General features: G+C 41.5%; 2 pseudogenes; one reads left to right on the top strand and one right to left on the bottom strand.

Moving 5' to 3' along the window:
• The first annotated feature begins 8,738 nt into the window (after positions 1-8,738).
• On the top strand, positions 8,739-9,636 carry LOC114700377 (annotated as a pseudogene).
• Positions 9,637-14,090: 4,454 nt separating this feature from the next.
• LOC114700254 lies at positions 14,091-15,176 on the bottom strand (annotated as a pseudogene).
• Positions 15,177-20,591: the final 5,415 nt, after the last annotated feature.

Here is a 20,591-nt window from a genome sequence, read left to right as displayed (position 1 = left end):
ATGAACTGAGACCCTTCTTATTCACACCTAAAGTCACCCTGCCTCACAGTGTCCCTTCCAAAGTCCAAGGCAGCTTCAGTCTACAGTGACAGAGCAGCACTCACCTGGGCAGTCTGTGCAGGGCTCAGTGTGTGTCCTCACTGCACCAGCCAGGCCCTGTTTATCATCCCCACTCCCTGTGTTCACAGCAGCTCTCCCTGCTGTCAGGAGTTTGGTTCACAGGGGAAAAGGGCTCCTTCTTCCCATCTCCATCCCTGAGGCCAGCCCTCTCCCTGGTTCTCTGTCATTTGCTGATTCACAAATCATTATGATTGTAATTGCAGAGTCTGTGGGTGATGAGGTGGGAAGTGAGGGTGAGCAGTGTCCTGAGGGTGCTGCTTTCTCAGACTTGGTTCCAGTTTCCTCTCACCTCCCATTACACTGAAGCCAGGAACAGATTGGAAAGAAACATTCCTGATCCCAACGGGTCAATTTCTGAATGTCTGCAAAGTATAGTAGCACTGATAATAGAAGATGATCAAGTACTGAGTCACGGCTAATCGCTGATTCCTGGTTGAGGGTCATTTTATTAATCACTTCATCTATATCTTGTTAGGTTCTCCTTTAGTTTAAAATGGCAAGGAATCCAAGGCCTGCTTCAGAGTTTTGTGAAGAAAGCAGTTTCAAGGTTTCTTAAACACTATTCTACTGCTGTGATGCGACACCGTGACTAAGACAACTTATGATGGAAGGTATTGAATTGGGGAGTTGCTTACAGTTTCATAGGGTGAGTCCATGACCACCACGGCAGGGGACATGGTGACATGGAGGCAAGCATGGAGCTGGAGTAGTAGCTGAAATCATGACCAGCAAGCAAGGTGGGGGAGAGAGAGAGAGAGAGAGAGAGAGAGAGAGAGAGAGAGAGAGAGAGAGAGAGAGAGAGAGAGGATTCAGTTGAGGAAACGCCAGGATGAGATCCAGTTGTAAGCCTAATAAACCCTTTCCTCCAACTTGCTTTTTGGTCATGGTGTTTTGTCGCAGCAATAGAAACCCTAACTAAGACACATGTCACTAAAGGAACCCCAATGTTGACTGTTTCTCAAATGCTAATGCCAGGAAAGCATCCTTAGAAAAAGAACTGCAGTTTCCAAGGAAACCCTGCCCCTGTTTCCATTGCTTCCCAGTGTGTTGGGTGGAATGTCCTCTCCGTGTGTTACTGTGACAGCGAAGGCTTTGCTGGTTATGACAGATAGCAACAGTGATGTGGGGAGGATGGCAGGTTAGAAACAGTCAGCTCTGGCTGGAGTCTCCACAAGACGGAAATAAAACATCAGATGCTCTTACTAAAAGGAGAACTGTGCGGGAGGGAAAGGCACTGCTGTGTTATAGTAAAGAGTAGATGAAGAGAGGTGAGGTGAATTCAGAAATACTCAGTTTTAGATCTGTAATGAGATAGCACGGACTCTAGCATCTGGTGCAAGGCAAAAAGGCGTGTAAAGGGAGAATCCTCTCCCTTCTGTAGGGCTTTTAGCAAGAGAACACCTCAGAGACTCCAGATGGTATATTCCTCAAGGCAGACACAGAAGAATGGATCCCCAGCATTTCTTGGCTCTCTGGTGCCCCTATGGGGACTCATCCTAAAAGACACCTTGCAATCACATATTTTGACAGTCAAGAACAGAAGCACAGGCCTGCATTTTGTGTCTCCAAGTTCCAGTAAATGCCCCTCTCCACTGGTCAAAAAGTAAAAAACCTGTGTCTCTCTCTGCAGTCAATCTCTCCATGACAAAAATGCTTCAGAAAGTCAAGTGGAAGAGAATAAAGTCTTTTTTTTTGTCTTGGCACCAATGATAAAAATATCTACATGTCATACAAATACCAGGATCTTCCCTAGGATTGATTCTAGGTTCATTAAGAGAATGGAGGGTTATTGTCTTGATGAAATTGAAACTTTGCAAACATATCAAAGGGGTAAGAGAAAAAATATACACAATGTATGATGAAAATGTTTTAAAAGAAGAAGTTGAGATTAATCATGACCTTTTGCTTCAGGGAGAATTAGGATTTTCATTTTTATATTTGTATTCACCCTTGAAAATATGATGGAACCTTTGGTCCATCCAAGATTCAATTTCCTGTTCAAAAGTAAGGATGAAGATGATAAAGGAATTTCCTTCAATTATAGCCAAGTGTGTTTATCCTGCATTGGGTATCATGAGTGCCTTTGTTTACAAGGATACAGTGTTATTAAGACAGAATTTGAAAAGGGAGGTCCATCTGGTTGGGGATACCATTTATTTAATGAAGAAGGAGTAAAACCATTTCTTATGGCAGACTATTGTTGCCAGAGTCTTCCTGCCTTGCCCACAGTCAGGACAAATCCTTGTCACCCGCCAGTCCCACAGCCGCTCAGATCCAACCAAGCAAACACAGAGACTTATATTGCATACAAACTGTATGGCCCTGGCAGGCTTCTTGCTAACTTTTCTTATATCTTAAAGTAACCCATTTCTAGAAATCTATACCTTGCCACGTGGCTCGTGGCTTACCAGCATCTTCACATGCTTCTTGTGCTGGCGGCATCTGGCAGTCAGTCCTTCTGCCTTCCTGTCCTTTTATTTCTCCTCTCTGTTAGTCCCGCCTATCCTTCCTGCCTAGCCACAGCCGATCAGGTTTTATTTATTGATCAATCAGAACAACTTGACATACAGACCATCCCCCAGCACAGCCAAGTGCAGACCATCTCAGACACCTGCACTCAGGCCCATGGTCCTAATCATCCTCTATGCGGACCTGCTGGGTAACGCCACAAAGAACCCAAGAAGGGCTCCCACAGGACATACAGAACATCCCACAGCAGACTATGGTGACCTAGAACATGTGCAGATGAGGCAAAGACACCTTGTTCTGCTCACGTGTGTGGTTGGGATGGATGTAAAGTGACGGATGTCATCTATTATGTCCTCCACACAACAAGGGCTAGAGAAAGAGAACTGACTTCTCTCTGTACCAGAGGCAGGTCTCTATTCTGATTCATAGACTTAGTTTAGAAAGGTAAAGAAGGGATCAGGAATATGGGGGAACTCTAGACATGGAAACTTTGCTGTTGTTCACTTTCTCACTTCATATGTTTCTATGATGTAATGAAAACCTAATTAATCCAGGGGTAACTTTGGAGGCAAACAGATGTTGTAATTGAGGAGGGAGAGGGAAAGCCATGCTTTAGGGACCAGGTTCTGCAGAGGGCTCCCTTTTCTCTACAGCACGATGTGTTAGTGTCTTGAGGATACTTTATGGTGACAAGTGCTGTACACACACTGAAGGTACAAATATGACCTGGGCAGGCTCACTTGCCAGAAGTACCCAGAGCCCATGTGCACCTCATCATCGTGGTGAGTAGACGTCACAGTTTCATTTAATCTCATGTGCCAGGCAGTGTTTTGCTTAAAGACATGCATGTGACTCTTTGATGAGCTGAGGAGGAGAGGAGAGGCTGAGCCTGGTCACCTTCAGCCTTCTGCTGACACTTGAAATAACTGGGGCCATTTCCAGGACACAAAACACCAGGATGCAGGGTGCTTCCTACCCTGTGCCCAGGGTCTGCCACCCTGAGAGAGTTTGGGGTGAATCTTTGTCTAATGTTCTCTCCTTTCTTCCAGTAACTAAAAAATAAATAGAAACTTTTCAAATTTCTATGGAAAATGTCCATTTTCTCTAATCTCAAGTTCACTTGCCTTATAAGGATGTCAGTGTTGTAAATTTAGTCCATCCATTTCATTTTTGATGAATTTCTACATGGCCTTTGTCAGCAACTGTGTCTGTTCTAGTCTGCCGGCTAACTCTCCAGGCTGCTGCTGTTCACCATGAAGGTTTCTTTGGTGAATCCATCCTCAAAGTCTCCATCCTGACACATGATGTTGTACTGAAGTAGTAAGTCAGTATCTTCATTGTGTTCCTAGACCGTGGTGAGGACTGTTAAGAACTACAAAGATGGAAAAGTAAGCCTGGCATGGTAGCACACACCTTTAATCCCAGCACCAGACAGGCAGAGGCAGGTGGATCTCTGTGAGGTCAAGACCAGTCTAGGAGAGACCCAGGCATCTCATAACAACAACAACAACAACTACAACAAAAGATTAAAAACATAGTTACAAACTTGCCAAACTTGAGTTGCTATAACTCCTGATGATCTCACCCCAGTACGTGAATCAAGGAGCAATAACCTTATGTTTTAATTTAAGAAATAGATTCACTTCCCTGCCAGCTGATTTGGAAGCCAGTCCGGGTGGGACATTACCCCCCATCAGAATGCAAAGCCCACCCTGTTTTTTGTTTTTTGTTTTTTCTGCTGCTGCTGTTTTTCTTCTGTTACTGTGTGAAGCAACGGGAACCACTGAGACATTTTCATGCACATGTCATTGTGTTTTCCTGTGTTTGTCCTTACTGCTGTTCCTTCTTCTTTCCCCTCCCACTGGTCCTCCCTGCGAAGTCTATTTTTGAAACTACCTTCCTGGAATCAGAGGCACCACTGTTGTGCCCCGAGGTTCATGCAGAGACCCATAACCAAATGTCAGGCAGAGCTCAGGGAAACCCGCAGAAAAGGAGGAGTGCTGGCCAGGGTCCAGCTTTGGCTCAGGTTCAGGTCCTGAGAAGGGGAAGGGGCCTTAGAGGAAGGAAAACATCTGACCACCAGGTGGATTGCACTTAAGTGCCCTGGAATAGCTCGAGCTGTCTTTATTTATACTTTAACAGAGTTTTTTTTTTTTTTTTCTACCAGGCTTGCATAAATATTGGCCCTTATTTTTGACTTTTAAGAAATATTTTATATTTTAAGAAATACATTGTAATCACTATAAAAGACCCCCTTGTTCCCCTTTATGCTTCCCCAAATACACTTTCCCACCCCCTACATAACCTTCTTGTAGACACAGAGTTCAGTATTTTGCAGGCTTAACTAAATCTGGAGCCAGACACATCCTGCTCTTGCAGTACTTACCTCATCTGGCAGCTACTTGCAGTTACAAAGTCAGAAAGTAATGAACATGGATACAACACTTTAAGGACAACAATATTAAAACCCACACAATTCTTTCCTGTCTGCAAGGTATGTTTTTATATAGTTCCCTTTTCCACAAGAAGGTCCCAACTCTATCTCTATCTCTATCTCTGCAGACTTTGATAAGGCACTTTTTTCCCCACTCACTATACCATACTCTTCCACCATATAAGCTCCTATGTATAGTAAAGATGGCTCTGTCCATCCCATATTTTACACTGCACATTTTCCTCTTGGAGCCTACCAGAGCCTACCATTGATTCTGAATGCTTGGTGTCCAGGGAACTTACTCTCAATGGTAGGCACCATGTGCGTTCCTGAGACTTTTTCCCTATTCTGTGTACACATTCCTTACTCTCCTTTCCAGAACTGTGAGACATGGTTAAAGTTCCAAGTGCTGTTTTCTCATATGTATCTAACTGTCTCTACTGAGTCAGAAAAGCTACCAGGAGTTGTAGTTAGCAATTCCAGATAAGAGATTTGAGAGGCATTAGTCCCCTGATGAATCTTATTGGAAAATATTCTGGAAAAAACAGAATTTCTAGGTAAAATTACAGCTGTTGCATGTGTGACTGACAGAGTAAAACTGAAAAACTGCCCAAAGAATATATAAGGAGAGAGAAAAGAACCTGCAAAATGCAGGAATTTTGTAAATTCTTATTCTGTCCCGGGTCAACTGATCCTTGCCAAGTGAGACTCCATGGGTGCCAGGTCTCTGGGATACCTATTGGATAAGTAGTCCTATGCTGATCCAAGACTAGGATGCACAACTCTCTATGAGGAGGAACAGTTCTAGAAGCCAGAGGGGTCAAGGACACTAGGAGAACACAGCCCAAAGAATCAACTGCCCTGGCGTCCCAGGGGCTTTTAGAGACTGAAGCAACCACGGAGATGGCAACGGGTCTGTGCCAGGTCCTCTGTGTATATATATGTGTATGTATGTATGTGTATGTATATATATACATATACATATATATATACATATACATATATATATATGCTACAGTTGTTTAGTTTTGGGTTTTGAGGGTCTCCTAACAGTGAGAAGGGTGGGTATCTCTGACTCTTTTGTCTGATTTTGGGACCCCTTTCCTCCCACTGGCTGCCTCATCCAGCCTTAATATAGTTTGTGTCTAGTCTTATTGCAACTTGTTTGGTTGGTATTCCTGGAAGACTGGCTCTTTTCTGAAGGGAAATGGAGGTACAGTGGATATGGGGGAGAGGGGAAGTGGAGGGTGGGAAGAGTGGAGGAAGGGGAGGTTGTGGTCAGGATGTATTTTATGAGAGAAGAATAAAGAAAAAAGGAGGAAAAAACCCCCTACTTTTCTAAAGGACTTTCTGTAGTATTATGGTACCGTCTTCCTCTGACAGTGTTCATTTCATTCAGAAAAAGAGACATCACTTATTAAATATGATCATTGAGGTTTGTGGAAAGGAACAGAAGGCTGGAAAGAAGCATGCAGTCCCAGACAGATGGACAGACAGAAAGGCTTTGAAAAGAATTGAAAAGTCCATCAGGACTCTGAGATGCATTGAGTGTCGACACTTTTAGTACATTCTAATCTCCGACTAAATACTTGGTTTTTATTTCAAGCTTGTTCATTTGCACTACTGCAGTTGCTATAAGTGCTGCAGCATGTTTCATTATGTGCTAAGGATTTGCAGCAGTGTTCTGCTCTCTATAATGCAATGGCTCAGGTACTAATAACCCCATTTGTCAGGGGAGATGAAAGGAATAACTGATATTCCTAGAAGAGTGTGGATGCCTGTATCTACCTGGTACAAGCCTAGTTTCCATAGTTCATGTTGTCAGAGACCTTCAGGACAGAGATCTACAACTGTAGTGGGTAGCCATTCCAACCTTGATCTGGAAGTTCCAAGCCCCATTGAGGCTTCAGTAACTGTCATGCTTACAAGGCAGGGCCAAGAGAGGACCCTGAACACCTGAGATCTGGATGCACTGTCTCTCTTGGTTCCTGGACTCTGGATGCTGGAGGTAGATGGAGCAGAGTTCTCCAGAGAACACCGCCGGACTGTGATACATCTTTCCCAGACCCTGCAACCTTCCTATCCCTTTGTTTGTAAGTTACGCCAATAAATAAACCTCCCTTTTAACTACGTGGAGTGGCCTTATAATTTCACCAATATACAACAATATTTAATACTTTATACAAAGGAAAGGCAGGAGGCTTGCAGAATTGCATTTCAAGAATATAAAACATGCACAAATCCCAAAGTTTGAATGAAGCATCCTGATCTCTTTCACTCTGTAGAAAGTGCCCATCATTTGACATGAATTCCTAGTTAGGGAGACGGAAGCTCTTAGAGTTAGAAGAGCAAGATCCTCTCCCAGACTGCAGTGAGAACAGCCTGCAACATTCACAGTCTCCTGTGGTGTTACCTGTGTTGGAAAGGCAGGGATAAAACAGCTACAGAACCACCTGGAAACACTGTTGCTCCTGATGTCACAGGGCAGCTGCAAAGTCCACCCTGACTGTTCCTGTGAATGATCAATTCACACCAGGGATGTGCCAATCAGTTATTTTTATAAGATTTATTTTATCTTTAAATATCTCTCTGTGTGCTTTGCCTGCTAGGAATTGCCCTGCTTTCACGACTTATCCTGGCAGAGACCATAATGGGTGCCAGGTCTTTTATTTATTTTTAAATAGAATTCTATGGAATCCCTTACTTGAATATGTCTTTGTTTTATAACACCATGCCTAATTAATCTTTTAATCCACACGATAAACTTCTAAACATCTAGAACTGCTCCAGGCTCCCTTAAGGGTTCCAAAGCCACTCACTGGGAGTCCAGTGTTCCTCTGAACACCCTCCATAGCAGAATCCCATGGTTCCTACATGGCACCCTCCCTGGGGGCAGCCTGCTGATAATTTGATTTTTTTCAAAGGCCTTTTTCCCAGTGGCTAAAAGTAGAGAGCATTGTTCCTGTGTTCATTGGCCATTTCTGCTGCCTCTTACAGAAATGTTCAACTGGTTTGCCTGGGTGTTGATTGGGTTGTATCCTCAGGGTGGCTCTTTGCAGCTGCTTGATGACAACATGACATCAGGAGCAGCAGTGTTGCCAGGTGGTTCTGTGGCTGTTTTATCCTGCCTTTCCAACACAGCTAACATGAGTGGGGAGTCTGTGATGGGTGCGGGCTGACTTGAGTGCAGGCTGGGAGAGGAGCTTACTCTGAGGATCCTGCTGTGCCCTGAGTTGTTTTCCCTGAGCTTTTTTTGTACATTCCCAGTGCTTCAGTTCCTACATCATGGCTTTGAACACGTTTTCACTTTTTTTGGTGAAGTATAAGGGATATGGATCTAGCTTCTGCCTTCTGTCTGAGGCTACACTTTCCTCAGTGTGTTTTGGGTGAAGGTGCATTGGTTTGTATTTAGACTCTCTGCTTTATCTTCTTGATCTACAACTGGTTTTTGTGTCAACATCTTGATTTTGTTGTTACTAGAATAATTTGAGACTAGGTAATTAAGTTAAACACGTAGCTTGGAAATTTAGATTTCTGTAAACAAGTCTTCAAGGAAATTTTGGGTCAACAAATCTGAACAATAATATAGATCATTCCCTTATTCTCCAGAAAACTGAGTGGCTTTAAAACATTTTTTTTCTGATACTTATCATGATTTACTGATTTCTTCAAAAAGGTGCTTGCTGGATCAAGTATTTCTGCCTCAGAAATAAGGATGGTTTTGGACCCTGTGAAGGGCACAGTCTTCTTCTGTCTCACTGGGCTTGGCACCATGGGGAACATCTCAGTTTTTGTGGGTTACATGCACATGTTCCAAAACACAGAGAATTAAACCTATACACCTCATTCTTGCTCACTTGGCACTCACATACATCATAATGCTTCTTTCAAAAGGGATGCCGAAGACTATAGAAGCCTTTAATTTTGGAAACTTCTTAGATGACAACAGTTGTAAAGTTGCTGTTTACCTGGCAAGAACATCCCGGGGCCTCTCCATCTGCACCAGCAATCTCCTCACTGTGGTCCAGGCCATCACCATCAGCCCCAGACACTCCAGGTGGCAGAGGCTCACCCTAAAGACTCCATAGCACATTCTTTCCTTGTTGCTCTTCTTTTGGATACTCAGTTTCTTGATCAGCATGAATTTACCATATTACATCAAAAGTATCAACAGTGTGAACATAACACAGGTTAAAAAAGGCAGCAATTATTGCTATTTTCTGCCAGAAAGCTGGATAATAAGATGGATTTTTCTCACCCTCATGGTCCTGAGAGATGCAGTGTTTCAGGGAGCCATGGGAGGGGCCAGTGGCTACATGGTATCTCTTCTCCACAAGCACCACCAGCATGTCCTCTACCTTCAGAAGGCCAAGCTTCTCTACAGAACTCCCCTTGAACTGAGAGCTGCCCAGAGTGTCCTCCTTCTGATGTTCTGTTTTCTTTTCTTCTACTGGGCAGATTGTTTTATTTCTTTATATTTTACTTTCTTCATAGAGAATTATTCCAAATTACTATATGTTCCAGAGTTTCTAACACTTGGTTATGCAGTTATCAGCCCCTTCATACTTATTCAGAGAGATGGACATCTGACTAAATGTTGTCACACTCAGTAAGAAAGGTCAGGCATTGATAAATGTCCAAGTATCCTTTCAGCATACAAAACACAAAACTTGATAGTTTTGTTTAGGTGCACATAGTACCATATCTACTAAGAGTATCTCAACACATAGTGGTGGATAAACACTCAACAAATGGTGACTGTGCTTAGCTAATAATGAGGCTGAAGAAAGTTCAAAGCCACAACTGTCCCTTCCTCCATCTTGCCTTCCTCCATGAAATAGCTGATATTCTCTTGTGTGTATAATGGATCATTCATGATCACCACTTCTGGTAGTAGAAAGAGTCATGGAAGCACACCGTCAATACACAATAGAGGCAATACATAAATATCACAGTGACTCCCATTGAATAATACAATTTATATGTTATTTTTAGAATGAAAATAAATGCAGTGTACAGGTCAGCCTGGGTCCTCACAATCCTGGTTGGCTGAAGATATCCACAGGCCTGCCTTGTGCTACTCAGCCCCAGGTGAGTTAAAGACACCCACAGGCCGGCCAATGTAGGAGGAGTTTTCTGTCTAGACTGCCAACTAGCTTTGTCCTACCAGCCAATCCCCAAATAACTACACAGATTTAATAGTAATTATAAATGTTTGGTCAATAACTCAGCCTTGTTTTTTAGGTAGCTCTTATAACTTAAATCAACCCATTTCTAATAACCTATGTGCTTCCCTGAGGCTCATTCACCCCATCTATGTATTTCACATTCTGCTCTTTCTACATCTCATGGCACCTCTTCTGACTCCACTTTTCCCCCCAGCATTTGCTCTGCCCCGTAAATCCTGCCTAGTCATTGGCCAATCATCTTTTTGGTAACAATGAGAGCAATATGTCTTCACGGTATACAAAAGGATTATTCCACAGCATTTCCTTCCTTTTGTCAAATTAAAAATGAAGGATTTTAAGTTTAACTTAATAAAAATATATACACTAAAAATAAATATCAGGTAAGAATTACATTCACAAATTCTAGCCATTTGCATTTGGCAAATTCAGAGAAAATATTCCATTTTCTGTTTTATAGTGGTGAGTCCAAAGTGTTGTACCTAATTCACTTTCTATCCTAACTTATATTACCAACCCAAAACTATACTTTTTGTCTCTCAAGCTTATACCCTTTACACCCCTTTTGTAAGTTCTTTTCTGAATCTGGTAACAAGGAAGACTATAACTATAACTATCCAGTTTTCAACTCTGTCAGAGACCTGAGAAGAATATGATATTACCTGAGTAAACAGGAAGTGCAGAGCAACAACTTCCAAAACCAAGAAATGACAGAGACAGCAGACCTCCTGGACAAACACCCAAGGTTCCTCTGTAACACTGGGGCATTTATCTTCAGCCTACAGACCTGGCATATCTGACAGACTTTTCTGTGAAGCAGGAATTTTGAAGGACTGTCCTGCCTTGTCATGGTATTTGGCATTCACTTTCTTTTGGGTCCCACTTCACAAATTTAGACAGCATACTTTCAGGAGTTAAGGGAGGATCAATTTCTTGTCCAGTAGCTAACTTTTGCCACAAAGGAGACTTTCTTCAATGCCCATCATCTTCTCTGATGTAGATTGGTACTGCCAGGAGCAGACATTTCTCATTGTCATAAAAAGTCTTATATTATTAAAACATCTTGAATGCCATATTCTGTTGATATTTGAATCATTTAAAGACTACCTATCTATCTAAAATATATCTCTGTTTGACATTGATAATATATGTAACTTGACTATAAGCTTGGTTGTAATAGGTGACTAACTACCAATCTGCACTTCTTCCTTCCTTCCTTCCTTCCTTCCTTCCTTCCTTCCTTCCTTCCTTCCTTCCTTCTTCCTTCCTTTCTTCCTTCCTTCTTCCCTCCCTCCCTCCCTCCCTCTCTCTCTCTCTCTCTTTCTTTCTCTCTTTCTTTCTTTCTTTTGACAGGGTTTCTCTGTGTAGCTTTGGCACCTTTCCTGGAACTCACTCTGTAGCCTAGGCTGGCCTCAGACTCACAGAGATCTGCCTACCTCTGCCTGCTGAGTGCTGGGATGAAAGTGTGTACTATCACCACCGAGCGTCAAAGGCTTATATTATTTACAAACTGTATGGCTGATGGCTTCGGCTTCTTGCTAGCTAGCTCTTTCATCTTAAATTAACCCATTCCTATTAATCTACACGTTGCCATGTGGCTGTGGCGTTACTGGTCTGCTGGCATCTCCTTACTCCTGTGGAGGAGCTGTTGTCTCTCTTGACTCCACCCTTCTCTCTGTATCTCTGCTTGGATTTCCCACGAGCCACACATATTCACAGCATATAGAAATACATCCCACTGCAAAGCAAGGATGATGGCTATAGTCTATATTGTTTTGGGGGTCTTTGGATATCCTTGACCAATAACTCAAAGAGCAGTATCCCTTACTAAGCACTAGGGTTCTATGTCCATTGCTTTTGGGAGGATTATTATCCTCTGTGTCGGGTAGCTCTATTTAAACTGTGTGTGTGTGTGTGTGTGTGTGTGTGTGTGTGTGTGTGTGTGTGTAGTCATCTTCCCAGCTTGGCCTCCACCTCCTTCTCCTCTTCCTCCTTTATCCTCACCCTCCCTGTCGCTCCTTTCTTAACCCCTTCAGTCCTGAGATTGCAGGCATGCACACCACACTGGGCAAAACGCCTTGATCTGAAGGAACCAGAGTTCACACAAGCACTTTCTAAATCAGTCTTTGAGCGCTGACTCAAAGGAAGTGATGTAAGATCCTGGGGATGGGGTGACACACAGTGTGCTGCATCTGAACATGAGGGAAGGTTGCTGAGCATTAAGAGCAGACAGCAGATGCATGACCATTGACACAGCGCGAGAGAGGACAGCCTGGAATTGGAGCTGCGTTCACTCTCTTCTCTTCATAGATTTTGTTGCCAGTAAAATAAAACTATAAAAACAAATCCTGCAGTGATGATTGCCTAGGAAACCTTTCATAATGTTGGAATAAATAATAACTGAAGAAAAAATTTGAAATCTAAGATATTTTTACATTCATACTGCAAGGTAATATTTATACTAGAAAGCCAAGCTACTTAAGGAACTATATCATAAAATTATAACAGAAATTGCTAACATTTTTTGGTGCAACCAAACACAAAATAAATATGTATTCACCATTGTAAAGTAGAACCATGATGTACCCAGATGTTCACAGGGGTTCTCGCCATAGGTGATAGAAATGGTATTTTCAAATAGTGTACAAATCTGTATCTAACAATTCTAGAGTTTTAAGTTCAAAGATAATATAATAAGTTAACTATCAGTAAGTATTTTTCATAATAGGTTCATCCGATATCTGATAACTAGACCCATATTTTCTACCCAGTACCTTACTGTGTGGCTGTAATTGCAGAAATTGTCAATTAAATTAAATTAGAATCAGATTCTTATGCAGTTCTTTAATGACGGAGAGATGATTAGTGTTGTGAAGAGTCAGGGTGCAACAAAGGGCAGCTACCAACAAGTCCTGTCTTGCTTGCAAACACATTTATTTATCAATATTGAAAAATGAATTCACATTTTTATGAATAAAGCAATTATAGAGGGATATAGAATGGCACTTTACTGTGCATACAATACCTGGTTACACAGTCTATAATCTATGTTACTGCAGACTCTCTTCATGCATCGATTAATGTTTCCATGCATTTCAGTTCTGTGATTGGTGTCAATGGATTCTATTGACTGAAATTTCATAGTACATGTCATTCCAGATAAAGGTGTCTTGATTCTTCACCATTTCTTTACAATTCCATAAGATCCTTTCAGTGGCTTGATAATTAACCTGCTTTCAAGCAGTTAAAAATGGGCTTTTTGTGGTTACATTATTGTTTTTAGGAAACAACAATTCCATAATGTATAACATTTTCCCCCAGTGAAATTCTCAAAGAACAAATCTACCTGTGGCTATAGATCTAAGATAAGAAATTCCTAGCTAAAAGAGAGAAAGACGAGTTCTTTTGATAAAATTTACCCAATTTGTCCTCACACATCCCACTCCTGGACTCACAGTGCTGAGAAAATCATTTTCATAATCTACTGTTAAAGGCACTTCTCCAGGGTGTGTAGCTGGAGAAAATATCCATATCATTGTAGTTTGCTTAGAACTCTCTCAAGTCAAGGCTGTGAGTCACTAGGAATACTGTCTAAGAATAAAAACATCTTAAAAGTGCTTTGGTTGAATTTTGTCTTACCCACAATATTAGAGAACTGAGATTTCTTTTTTTTTTTTTCAAAAGATTTATTTATTTATTATGTATACAGTGTTCTGCCTGCATGTATACCTGCAAGCCAGAAGAGGGCACCAGATCTCATTACAGATGGTTGTGAGCCACCATGTGGTTGCTGGGAATTGAACTCAGGACCTTTGGAAGAACAAGCAGTGCTCTTAACCTCTGAGCCATCTCTCCAGCCCCCGAGATTTCTTTTATGCTTATTAAACAAATAAACGAGAGGGACATTTCCTCAATTTCTTCCACTGAGCATGCCAACACTCAGTCGGAAGTCCATTGCTGTGAATCAGCACAAGGGGGCTGAAGACTGCATAACCATGGACCAGAAATTTTTGAATAATCATTATCTCAGAATCGTTTTGAGATAAGTCTGAAGAGAGACTTAAAAATATAGAAAAAGCACAGTCAGTCCAATAGAAAAAAACAAAACAGAGCATCAGAAGGAGGACACTCTGGGCAGCTCTCAGCTCAGGGGGAGTTCTGTAGAGAAGCTTGGCCTTCTGAAGGTAGAGGACATGCTGGTGGTGCTTGTGGAGAAGAGATACCATGTAGCCACTGGCCCCTCCCATGGCTCCCTGAAACACTGCATCTCTCAGGACCATGAGAGGGAGAACAAGCCACTTTGTTTTCTGACTTCCTAGCATAAAATAACAATAGTTGACTTCACTCTTAAGCTGTGATATATTCAGGTTTATACTTGTGATGGAGTGGATTAGGTTCACACTTATTAAAGCATTGAGTATCCAAAAGAAAAAAAAGAATAGAAGGATGTGCCATGCAGACTTTGGTCTGAGCCTCCTCCACCCAGATGCTCTGGGACTGATGATGATGGCCTGGACCACAGTGAGGAGACTGCTGGTGCAGATGGAGACACCTCGGGCCACCCTTGACAGGTAAACGATGATCTTACAGCCTATGTCATCTAAGAAGTTTCTCAAACCAAAATTTGCTATTGTCTTTGGCAATCCTTTAGCAAGAAGGATTATGATGTTTGCAAAAGCCAAGTGGATGAGAATAAGGTGTATGGGTTTCCTCTCAGGGCTTCTCCACCAACTGAACATATAATTCACAGAAACAGAAATGTTTCCCAGAGTGCCAAGCACAGTCATGAAGAAGAAAACTATTTCCTTAATAACCTTCAGAACCATTTCTTCCTTGTTAGGTAGAAAAACTTGTTTCCACGCTGTAAACACTTTTCAAAAAAGCATCAGTAATGCTAGACATGGATCTGAAAAACACATTTTGCACAATGGCATTTTCTAGTGTGCAAGAGGTAGCAATGGAAACATGTAATGTTTCAGATTAGATCCTTGAAATGCCTCCTTTTTCCCACTGTGGACTCTGAGATATTGTGTGTTCTTTGACAGATGAGTTTGGTAACTGCTATTCACAATCTAAAGTTTCAAAGGAGATTTTGATTTTTGAGCCATGCACTAGCAAAGTTGACTTGGTTGTGTGTGTGTGTATGTGTGTGTGTGTGTGTCTGTCTGTCTGTTTATGTGCATGAATTATCCTAGTTAACTCTCAACATAGCTGAATTGAACTCCAAGTTTATCTAACCAACACTTCTTCCTCTGTTTCTCATTCTATTTCATCATATTTTCTCACCTGACTCCCAAAGCCTGAGGCTCTTGCTGAATCTGTGTGCCTTCCTCACATCACCTCACAGACACTGGATTTCCTGCTGGATCACCACCTGTAACTTATCTCAGATTTGGTACCTCACCCTCCACACTGTCTCCTCCTTTGTTGATATTCCTTTCTTGTCTGCATCTGGATTAGTAGAACCATTCCCAGATCTGCATTTGGCTTCAAAGCTTTATAATTTGGATTTCTCCATTTAAATGTTTTGACATTAACTATTCTGTGATTTCACTCCATATAAATGATTATGCTTTAAAAAAAAAATCCTCAGTGAAAAGTCATATTGAATAATCTTTTCAGATAGGGTCCAACAATTAAAGCTGAATCATCAAAAGACATCCTGAAAAAGAGTCCTGGGTTAAAAAGTCATGTTACTACCCCGTTGTAATTAGGAAGAGCATCAAGAGGAATCTTGGGACATTTCCTAGAAGAGTGGGTAGCAGTGGGCTGTGATCTCGGTGGATGTCTTCAGGGAATCTGTGACCCCAATGAGCAACCTAAGGGCATCTAAAAGAGTTTGGAATAGCTCTGGACCAGGGGATGATGATGACCTGGATGGGAGAAGGAGATTAATGAAGTATTATGTGATGCTATGAAATGAGTGCAGTTCATGACTTATGACTCCTCAGTATTTTCTACATACAGTACCGTAGGTTGGGGCATACTGTGTGACCAGGGATCCCATCTAAGAGTTCACAGTGTCATTTGCCTCTGTGGGGCCTTGTGAGCAGCAGTTTGTCAGTTTGCTTTGCAGCTGCTTCTCCTGATTCTTCTCCAACCTGTTTATCAGGCAGGCTGCTTTGTTGTGCAAGGGTGTGAGCTGATTCAAGAACCTTAGATCTCAGCAGGATGTTATTCTTCATGTTCAGGAACTCCGTTCTCATTTCTTAGGGACTTATGGTAAGTTTGGGCACCTTCTAGAATGAGAGGAAACTCGATATTTCAGTGGCTCCATGGGTTTGTGTGTTCTGAGTACTTGGAATGCCTTGGTTCCCTATGCCCCCTCCTGTTACACTTACAGGATTGCTTTAAATGTCTGCGTCTTGATGATATCACCTGTGACCTGCATGAACATAGCCTTGTGGGTTCATGTAGCCTAATGACTCTAGTAATGTCAATTATGACCTTTCAACTACTCCTCTAACAAAGGAGTAATTATCTCCTGTGCTATTGCATGCTAGAACTCAGGATACCATCCTATATGTCTGTAAATAATGAAACATGCTGCAGACATTAATAGCAGGCATATCAGCATCACTACATTCATTACTACATTTGGAATAATCATTAACTCTTCACCCAGAGATTGGAATCTGTAGAAATCCCTGCAATCCTTTCACTTCTAGTCCCGATGGAAAATATTGAATGTTTTCCACTTGTTCACAGACTAAGGATTCTACTTTCTAACTCTTTTCTTTACTCCAAGGGACTAGGGATTCTACTTTCTAACACTCTTTTCTTTTTCTCCAAACTTTAAAGCTCTGCATCCTGTTTGAAGCCATCCTCTGGGACATCTCAAAAGTGATTTCTCTTTTCATATGAAGAATCACAGGGAAGTAGAGACAGCTCATCTCCTAGATTATCTTGTGAAATATTTTAGGAGACATGATTTCTGTCTACAGAGACAAAGAATACCACAAACTGCATAACACTAGAACCCTGAGGTACATTAGTGATTTCTTTGCCAATAAATATAAGATTATTGCTCCTTTTCCTTAGCACTGGGATAAAATTACGACGAGCTGTTTCAGGATGTTTCCTTCACAGCCTGGATCCTTTATGGCAGGGATTCTCAAGATGGTAACGGCAGCTGCTGCTCTAGTGGTTTATACTTCTCCCCATCTTCCAGCACACAATGATTAAAATTGACTTACAAGTGTGTACGATATCATTAGACAGAATCAAGACACTCTAACAAAAACCTTCCAGTTCATCTTCAGTGTTTTTAGGACCTACCAATACTTTGTAAAAGAAAACATTTGCCAATATTTGAAATATGGAAATGCACCAAAATTGAAAAGTACAAATTTTATAAGCACAATGGTAATAACATGTTAGAATCATTATGCTAGTAAATCTGGAGACTGAAAAAAAAACAACATTTTGTTTGGCTTTCTCTCTCTTTTTTGAGACAAGGTCTTCTTATGTAACAGGCTGGTCCTCAGCATGTAATCTTTCTAATTCATTACCCTAGTACTGATATAGTAGGAGTGTTCTATTCTGCCTGTCTCAGTATTTATTTTGTTTTGTTTTAGTTCATTTTTTATCAATTTATATGTATGGGTGTTTTGTCTGCACATATGTATATGCAACATGCATGCCTGGTGCATGTGGAGGCCAGAAGAAGACATCAGATCTCCCAGAACTAAGATTCAGGTGATTGTGAGATATGGTGTGAGTGCTGAGACAAACCCAGGTTCTGTGGGAGAGCAGCAAGTGCTTTTAACCACAGAGTCATCTTTCCAGTCCCTGTCTCAATATTTTGATACACTCTTGAAATTTTTATACATCCTATAGCTTCATTTTAAAAAAAAAAATGAAAGGAGGTAACCATAGGCAAAGACCCAGCCAGAGCTCTGTCATGATCCTCCAGCCTGAGGATGGATAGAGATGCCTCAGCATTTCTGTTCTATTTCTGTGTCTCCAGGAACTAGTCTTCTTTGATCTTTCTGGAGCTAGGGACCTATCTTCTCAGGGCCAGAAGGAGAGCAGAGGTCCTGAGGATCACAGCCTCTCAACTGATCCATGGCTTAGTCAAAGGGAGAGACTTCTGCTTTAGTGAAACTCTCCCTGGCACAGCTGAGGGGATTGAAGATCTTACCTCCATGAACTCACCTGGACCTCTGTGGTGCAGACAGTCTCTGGAGCAGCTCTGGGAGGTGACACTTGCCAGGTCCTATTTGTACTGTCAGGATTTGTGGGGCTCTTGGCTGCCATCAGGTAGTGCAGACTTCAAGTTTCAAGTTGTCACAGTGTCGGGGGGAAGGAAGGCCTCTGCAGGGCCCCAGTCCCTGAAGTACAGCTTCCCCTCTCTCCACAATTACTACATCTGTTTTCCTCAGAGGTTATTTCAAGCTTAATTAGGTTTAAATTATTTTCAGAGGAAGGATGTGAGATGAGAAAATGAACAACTAACTGAGTTTCTTTGTACAGAGCTCCCAGAATCTCCAGACTGTTTTTCACCTTCCCAAAGAGACAAGCTATGATCTGGCAGGGGACCGGCTTCTAACTCTTAGATAAGTCACCTGCTTCTCTTTCTTAAATCCCTCCTTTTACAGAATTAGAATAAATGATGCTCAGCACTGGGGATTCTGCTTATTGAGCAAGTTCCAAACATGGACCAGGATGAGTTTAGGGTCCCTTGTTCTCCCTGTGCCCGTTGGTAGTTAAGGTGTTCGCTGTAATTGACTGTTTCATTCCTGCACTTTAAATATCATATGAGACTTGAAATATAAAGTCCAACGTTCCCCAACCACGACCTTATTCCAAAAACAATGTTAACTTGTTATGAAACTTCAAGGACACTTCTAAAACTCACGTGTGTCCAAGAGTGGTCCTTCTGTGTATTTTGCATTCTAGTGCCCAGGAGCCCTTCCTATCCCAAATGCAAAATGATGTAAATAAATGTGGGTGTAGGCTGACTGTAGAAATGATGGCATCATCGTCTTGTTCTTGAGGAGAAAGCACCACTGGGCTTCTTGGGAGATGAGTTCGAGGTCACTCGTCTCTCTTTGTGCATTGTGTGGTGGTGTCTCTACACACGTGGGTGAAGCTGACATCTAATAGAAATCAGAAATGCTTCTGCTGTAAATGAAATGACAGCTTTTGAGGAAACCAGGAATTCCACCCTCTCTACTGAATGGGGAAATCCAGGTGCACAGAAACTCAGTTGTACATTACATATGTCAGGGTGGACAGAAGTTGAAAAATAAAATAATTATTTCTGGTTCAACAAGGAGCACTTTCCTCTGTTCTCTCTGTTAATTTGTGTAGAAAATTTCTTACCTTTGAAGTATAAAGAAAAATAAAGCAATTTAAAGCTTGTAGAAGTTTGCCTGATTTATTCAATAAAAGGCAAGAAAATATCAGAAAGAGAGACCTACCTTCATGGTGCTTCCATCTAGGACAAGTTCTGTAGAAAAAAAATTAGTCACCTATAGGCAGAGGGCATTCTGGTGGTATTCTTGGAGCAGAAATACTATGTAGCCAGTGGGCCAGCCATGATGCCATGCAATAGGCCATCTCTCAGAATTATTATAATGAAAAAAATCCATTTTATTTTGCAGCTTTCTGACAGGAAGAAAATAATAATCATTACCACTTTTATTAATCTCATACTACTTGTTTATTTTCTTCTCACATTGAAGGTCCTATCTTGACAGAGCATCCATTTCTTCTAAACAGACTATTAGCAACTCTCTATAATTTTGAGCCTTATTTTCTTACTTACTTACTTAAGTGTTTGTCAATTTCTGCATCAGCAGACATGGAGAGTGGTCAACAAAGAAAAAGTCATGTGCTCGGGGATAATTCTATAGTCATGGTGTTTATTTGTCTAGTTTTGTTATGAAAAACACATGAGGCATGCTAACTTCATAAAGAATAGTTTATTTATTTTGAGTTCAATGACATGGTTCTCACCATCATTTCTCTAACAACTTAATAAGTGCATTGGTCTGGATGACATGAAGCTCATGAACATTCTGAACTGAGAAATAGATGTTTGAACATCATTCATCTAGAAGGCATAAGAGACTCAGACTGACCCACAAATGGTTCCACAGAATAAAGGATAGAGTCCTTTGTCAAATATCTGCATGATGGCATTCACCATGACTGCCTCTTCCACTCCAGAAACTTTCCGTAATATAAAACCTTTGCTGCAGATATGTACTGATTCCTGTTGTTGTCTTCAGAAAGGTGTTACCTGGATCCAGGTTTTCCTTTAGAAAAGTGGAATTGGTTCCGAGATTCGTCAGTGAAGCAGTTGTCTTTTCCTAATGGCACTAGGCATGGTGGGGAGTGTTTGTGTATTGTGGATTACAGGTCTATACGGGATC

The sequence above is a fragment of the Peromyscus leucopus genome, chromosome 5 (genome assembly GCF_004664715.2).
Source record: "Peromyscus leucopus breed LL Stock chromosome 5, UCI_PerLeu_2.1, whole genome shotgun sequence".
NCBI classification, from domain to species: domain Eukaryota; kingdom Metazoa; phylum Chordata; class Mammalia; order Rodentia; family Cricetidae; genus Peromyscus; species Peromyscus leucopus.
Note: the sequence above shows the minus strand (reverse complement) of the source record. Positions and strands in the feature narration are given on the sequence as shown.